We start from the raw sequence: 7,920 nt of genomic DNA on the forward strand, positions 1-7,920 counted from the left end.
AGAGGAGTCCTTTAAAGGCACACACACACACACACACACACACACACATTTATCTCCACACTAAAATAAGGTCCAACCTGTCTAGACTGGCCCCCAGGACTGCAGTCACTGCTATCACTGCTGTATTCACAAGTCCCCTGTTAGTTCCTCTCTGGGCTTTTGATCTGTCCTAAGAGACCATACAGTTCTTGTTATGTTGCCACAGGTATTGCTTTACCGTGATTGGTCTGCACGTGTGTGGTCTGCATGTGATTGGTCTCTCTCGGCTTCCCTCCCTCGCTCACGTCGTGTTGCCCTTGGTGATATTTAGTATTTCAAGAAGCAAAATGTTGTAGAACCACCACTGTGTGGAAATGTGTGATGAGTGCAAACTGAAGAAGTGTGACAGCATGTGGAACTAGCAAAGGAGTGTTAGCACATCAGGAGTGCATACCAAACCAATCACCAATCACACCTAATCAATCACCTCCTTCTGTACTGGTGTTGGTGAGGTCTATAATGCCACAGTGGACTGATCCCTACATGTATATCTCCCTTTATTTGTCCCACATCATACATCATGCTGCTGTGTAGATTTGTGTTAATGTTCTAAGTGTTAGGCAGTTCCTAGCAATTCACTAGCCTGTCCAACATGTTCAGCACGTCACGTGTTTGCCAAGACACTGCATCTGCATTATATGGTGGTGAGGTGTGTGCAGTCTGTAGTTGTGGGTGGAGGGCCAGGGCTGTTGGGTCTGGCATACCGCACATTAGCTAGTCTCTTGTTTGAGACATACCGCTCATTAGCTAGTCTCTTCTTTGAGACATACCGCACATTAGCTTGTCTCTTGTCTGAGACATACCGCACATTAGCTTGTCTCTTGTCTGAGACATACCGCACATTAGCTTGTCTCTTTTTTGAGACATACCGCACATTAGCTTGTCTCTTTTTTGAGACATACAGCACATTAGCTTGTCTCTTGTCTGAGACATACCGCATATTAGCTTGTCTCTTGTCTGAGACATACTGCACATTAGCTTGTCTCTTGTCTGAGACATACCGCACATTAGCTAGTCTCTTGTCTGAGACATACCGCACATTAGCTAGTCTCTTGTTTGAGACATACCGCACATTAGCTAGTCTCTTATTTGAGACATACCGCACATTAGCTTGTCTTTTGTCTGAGTCACTGCACATTAGCTTGTCTTTTGTCTGAGACATACCGCACATTAGCTTGTCTCTTGTTTGAGACATACAGCACATTAGCTTGTCTCTTGTCTGAGGCATACCGCACATTAGCTAGTCTCTTGTTTGAGACATACCGCACATTAGCTTGTCTCTTGTCTGAGACATACCGCACATTAGCTTGTCTCTTGTCTGAGACATACCGCACATTAACTTCTCTCTTGTCTGAGGTATATTACACATTAGCTTGTCTTTTGTCTGAGGCATACCGCACATTAGCTTGTCTTTTGTCTGAGACATACCGCACATTAGTTTGTTTCTTGTCTGAGGTATATCACACATTAGCTTGTCTTTTGTCTGAGGCATACCGCACATTAACTTCTCTCTTGTCTGAGGTATATCACACATTAGCTTGTCTTTTGTCTGAGGCATACCGCACATTAGCTTGTCTTTTGTCTAAGACATACCGCACATTAGCTTGTCGTTCATCTTCCCCTGCACTGGCCATCTCAATGGAGTTGGGCATTTTAATGCAATATATATATATATATATATATATATATATATATATATATATATATATATATATATATAGGTTATATAGATCCAAGTCATGTTATCTCCTAAAAAGATCTTTTCTAGAAAGTCCTTTGATGACAGGAGAGTTCACAAGTTCATCCCAGAGTTATCCAGGTAAGGCATGCACAACTCTGGCTAGGATAAGGGCCAATATGCATATTTTTTAACAAGAAACAAATTGTCATTGTACTGAGGCCCCCTGCTGGCCGCCTCCGACACCTGCAGCAGTAATTCATGTTCGTCTTGTCGTTCGTCTCTCAAATGGTGCCCATTAGGCAGTGCGACACCTGAGACTCATTTGTCGTCTATATATGTCTTGTTTTTGTACCAGTTGACTTGTCTCTGTTTCCTTCATTTGGATTAAGTCACGGGTTTTGAGTTGGTAATCTATTAAATCTCAATTATTCCTGAGAAAGGCGTTATCGCTACCTTATTTTTTACACTTCCACCCGTCACACAAAGATCCACACCAAGATTGTTGTACCCAGCAATATGACAAAATGTGGAGAAAACTCAATAAAATTTATCAACCTAAAACATTAACCAGTAGTAGGTGAAGCAGTCTAACAGCTTAAAATGTAACCATAAATAAAGAGTGTAAAAATAAGGAGAATTATGTCTTCTCTACCCTTCCTTGGGTTCATCTGTGTGTGTGTGTGTGTGTGTGTGTGTGTGTGTGTGTGTGTGTGTTCATTTATATCACCTGTTTATATCACCATTGTTACGACCCGGCCTAGGCTACCAGATCGTAACAGGAAAAGACAGAGCAAGAAGTATAATAAAGGAAAAATGTTTATTTGTGGTGGGACAATATAGACTTCAGGAGTTGATATGGCCAAAGAAAAATAACAGCTTCGAAACACAAACAGAATTGCTAACTTCCTATTTATCAGAAAGAAGAAAGAAGATATACAGAAACCTACCCTAACTCCCTAGCCGTAAACAGAGGACAAAAATGGAACAGAAATAGCCTCAACTCCCTACGTCCCAACCACTGGTCTGCTAAACCAATGAGGTGATTATACAGGCTATGTACAAGTGTGCTATATACAAAGGCTATATACAATAGGCATCCAGTCTATCATAAAGGGGGAATCCGTATTCGTAGTCAAAGGAGAAGCATAAGGTCATAACCGGCACACCATCCAAAATACATACAATAAACACTTCTAAACTCAGAAACACCACGAACAAACTAGTCTCAACTATACAGTAGCCTACTACTTAATCAGAATCTTCAACACACAATCTCAACACCGAACAACCCTCAAGTTTCTCCTTCCTGCCTCCCCCTCTCTTCATTCCCGGGCCGGTTTAAATGGGGGTGATGACAGCAGGCACAGCCAACAGGATCGTCGGAAGGACGTGGTGTGACGACAGACAGCCAATGAACGCAGACATCGTCGTTGCGGAGCGCGAGTGGACGCGTTGCCTGGGGAAACACAACTCACACACGTATCGTACGGCGCTCTCACATAGCGCGCCTTAAAACAACCCTAGTGAACGATATATATATTATCCTGACGACCCGAGGGTCGTAACACCATTTAAACATAAGTTTAAATGTCCTGAGCCATTTGTTCGGATGGTGCAATTGGGCTTAAACTGTCAAAATGTCGTCATTTGAATGAATTGCAGAATGCCAAATGAATGAATGGCAGAAACTTCAAATTCTAACTGACTGTAACGCAGCACAAGCTGCGGAACGAGGAGACGGACACAAATGCGGAGGAGAGCGAGATTTATTCAGGGGGATTCCATAGTCGTGGTCATCTAAACAGGCACGGGACATAACAGGGGGGCAATCCGAATAACACAGGTAGACAGGCATGACGAACAAGGACTCACAGACCAGGCAGGAACACACGGAGTTCGCGGGGGAAACAACGAGGCATGGAACACAAACAACCGATACCGACATGGGAAATACAGGGACTATATATACATGGGACTAACAAGACACAGCGGAGGATGATAACGACACGGGCGTGGCAGACAGAGGGAAACCAGTGCAACAGACAACATGGCGGGATCAACAGGCAAGGGACAACACAGACACGAGGAACAGGGACACCAGAGTGACAGCTAAGAGAGGGGGGCGTAGCCCTACGTGACACTGACATTGATAACGCTGTAGGCCACACACACACACACACACACACACACACACACACGTCACACAGGGCGCCTCATCTCAGATTTTCAAATTCTAACTGCCAGTTAGAGTGTGCTGTCGTAAAAAATGATCAAACACCCCCTGAATAATCTGCTGTAAAATCCTTACACCTTCACCTAGAAAGTCAATTTAAATTGGAGATGCCAGATAATCTTGTCCTCAACAAGATTGTGAAACCTCAACAGATCTAATCATTTGATCAATGACTTTTAGAGTTATGAGCATTTGTTTGGCCCTGGGCACAGCAACCTGCCCCATTGTCTCCCAAGTCAATTTCTTAAAATCAGAATTGGCTTTTTTGAATTTTTTTGTTTGTCATAACTCTGACATTTTCTTCTCAATCTCACCCACACCCTCTCACACACACACACACACACACACACACACACACACACACACACACACACACACACCACAGACACACACACCACAGACACACACATCTGGGACTCCCTAGCAATCACCTAGTAAGACCACTGGTGTTAAGTACACTGTTTAAGCCAAGAGTTATGTACACCAAAACTAAAATGTATTAAAATTTAAATCCTCTCATAGAAATTAATAGCCGAATACTGTCATACTCACACAAATACACCCACACACACTTGCAGCTGTTTTCACGCACTAAGTATTACCGCCAGGAAATGCAAATCTGATTACTATTATTGTTATTATTGTAATTAATAATCATAGTGGTGATGTAATTATGGTCTGTTCAGTCATGTTTTGCCGGTGGTCAGGATGTTCTCATTCCCTGCTGTATCAGCCTCTCACTCCTCTCACACTCTCACACCCTGACACACCTCTTACACTTCTCACACTCACACCCCGACACACCTCTCACACTGGGACACACCTATAACACTCTCACACCCAGACACACCTCTCACACCCCGACACACCTCTCACACCCCGACATACCTATCACACTCTCACGCCTGGACACACCTCTCACACTCTCACACCCCGACACACCTCTCACACCCCAACACACCTCACACTCACACCCCGACACACCTCTCACACTTCTCACACTCTCACACCCCGACACACCTCTCACACTGTCACACCCTGACACACCTCTCACACCCGACACACCTCTCACACTCTCTCACCCAGACACACCTCTCACACTCTCACACCCTGACACACCTCTCACACTGTCACACCCTGACACACCTCTCACTCTCACACCCGACACACCGCTTACACCCTGACACACCTATCACACTCTCACACCTGGACACACCTATCACACTCTCTCACCCAGACACACCTCTCACACCCTGACACACTTCTCACACTCTCACACCCTGACACATCTCTCAAACACCTCTCACACCCAGACACACCTCTCACACTCTCACACCCAGACACACCTCTCACACTCTCACACCCGGACACACCTCTCACACTCTCAAACCTCTCACACTCTCACACCCTGATCTGCAGGTACAGCCATCCAGTCCTGCACATTCCTCTCGTGTGGTGGTGATCCCAGAGGACGACGTTACTCATGGGGAGTAAAGGAGAGACAAGAGAGACAAACTGCTTTGCACGCTTTTGTCTTTATCAACAGTAGGCTTTTGTTCAGGCGCATTGCGCTTTTTTCAGTTTTCCTTAGAGCTGCTTATTTGAGTCTTTAATGGCAATGGACAATAGGGGTGTATTCAACTAAGGATTTTCATAGTCGAATCTGATTTGTCAGCTTTTCCCTTTAGTCGACTGATAGTCGAATCGGGTTTACTATTATTATTATTTTTTATTTAGAGTACCTTAAACGGGATCCCGTTCTCATTCAGGACTTTTTTCCTCTTCAAAGTAAAAACCTAAAACACTCAGATAAATGAATAAACACAGTAGGTTGGCTTTATTCAGCTTTTATTTATTTACTTATTAATTTTTTAATGAAACGCTAGAGAACATTAACCTCAGTGCGCATTGCGCATATCAAACTGTCAGACAGGCATTGTGCAAAATGTCAAAAATATTTTAAATAAAATATGCCTGCCTGAAAATATTAAAAAATTGCCACACAACAGCAAAAAAATATAAAGAAAGTTTCAAGTAACGGGGTTTAAAAGCAAACAACAAAAAAATGTTTATAGGCCTACTTGCCGAGACGCACCGCAACGAGACGACATGACCGAAACAACAAACGGCTGAACAGTTTTTTTTCGCCTTACCCGTTTTAAATTGTATGCCGTGTTGGTTGTTGTCGTGCGAAATGAAAGACGTTGATGACATAACTTGCACTTTACTTTGTTTGATTCATCTTTATCTTTTTCAAAAAGATACTTTTGAAGTTTTTTAGTAGCCATTATAATCTCGGCAGATGCTGCGTATTCTGTAGCGTGTTCAGCTCCGCTCGTTTGGATTGTGCTGCAGGGTGTGATTTATTATTGTGTAGTAATGAAGATGCCTAATGTTAATGCGCAAACATCATTTAAAAATATTTATTAACAGAAATTAGGATGATTTTATTTGACAAAAGGCTATATATAATGAAAACAAAGACATTTCATTTAACAACTAATTCTTAGCAGCATCCTTGGGCACCCCCATGCAGTTAGAATGGTACATTCGACTATGACGTTCATACTCCACTAGGAGGAATAGTCGACTATAGTCGAATCAGCGACTATTGCAGGTCACCCCTAATGGACAGTGAACCCTGTGTAGCTCTAGCACCACCTCCTGCTGACTCTGTCCTGTCCATGACGTCAAAGAACACGCAGCCCCAAGGCAGCAGTGCGGGGACCACCGAGGTGGTCCAAATTCTGACGGGCTGTATCAGCTGCAGATGTCCGACCATGCCCGGGTAGCTTACATCATCTCACTGTTGACGAGGGAGCCCGGGCCTGTGGAGCGGCCCTGGTGTCCGGAGCTTCCCCACTGCTCCAGAACTACTCTGGTTTCATCACGGAATTCAAAGAGGTGTTCCCTCAGAGAGATGTTCCCTCAGAGAGGTGTTCCTGCTCAGAGGTGTTCCCTCAGAGTGGTGTTCCCTCAGAGAGATGTTCCTGCTCAGAGGTGTTCCCTCAGAGTGGTGTTCCCTCAGAGAGATGTTCCTGCTCAGAGGTGTTCCCTCAGAGTGGTGTTCCCTCAGAGAGATGTTCCCTCAGAGAGGTGTTCCCTCAGAGAGAGAGGGGCAGCCTTGCCGCGGGTCTCCCAGGTGCCCATGGTGCCAGCTGCTGTCCCGGCAGCTCCTACTGCTCTCCTGGAGCCAATGCAGCTAGGAGCCACCTGTTAAGAACAAGGACGGGGGGCTGAGGCCTTGCGTAGGTTATCGAAGGCTCAATTCCCTCTTAGTGAAGTACCCCTATGCCTTGCCTCTCGTGCCGGCGGCACTGCAGCAGTTGAGAGGGGTGCGGTGCTTCACTAAATTAGGTCTACGCAGCGCCTACGGTCTCATCCGCATACACAAAGGGGATGAGTGGAAAACCTCCATTAGCACCACCACAGTGCTGCCTCACGGCGTAGCTACGGCCCCGTCACTCTTCCAGGCCTTCTTCAACGAGGTCAATGGGAATGGGAGTAAATTCGTCATCGCTTACATCGCTTCCCTAGATCAACATATGCAAGAGGTACACACAGTCCTGAACACTCTCCTGCGCAATCGGTTGCATTGCAGGCTGGATAAATGCGAGTTTCATCTCACAGACACAGACTTCCTGGGTTACATCATTAGGCAGGGCTCCGTACGCATGCAACCGTGCAAGGTGGAGGCAGTGGTCTGGTGGAAGTGACCCCAGACGCGCCGTGAGGTCCAGCGGCTTCTGGGGTTCACTGAGCACACTGGCTAAGCCCCTTATTGACCTTCCTTTGCTTGTGTGTGTTTGTGTGTGTTTTGGGGTTGCAGTGATGAGTGAAATGTTAATGCATGTTTGCAACAGTTTCCCGTTTGTGTCCGAAATAGCCTAAATACTGGTGTGGTGGTGCAGCCCTGGCCCTCCCGTTCAGGTGTTTGGATTCATTTGTCTGCATGCATGTATGTGTT

This window comes from Brachyhypopomus gauderio, chromosome 14 (genome assembly GCF_052324685.1).
Source record: "Brachyhypopomus gauderio isolate BG-103 chromosome 14, BGAUD_0.2, whole genome shotgun sequence".
NCBI lineage: Eukaryota > Metazoa > Chordata > Actinopteri > Gymnotiformes > Hypopomidae > Brachyhypopomus > Brachyhypopomus gauderio.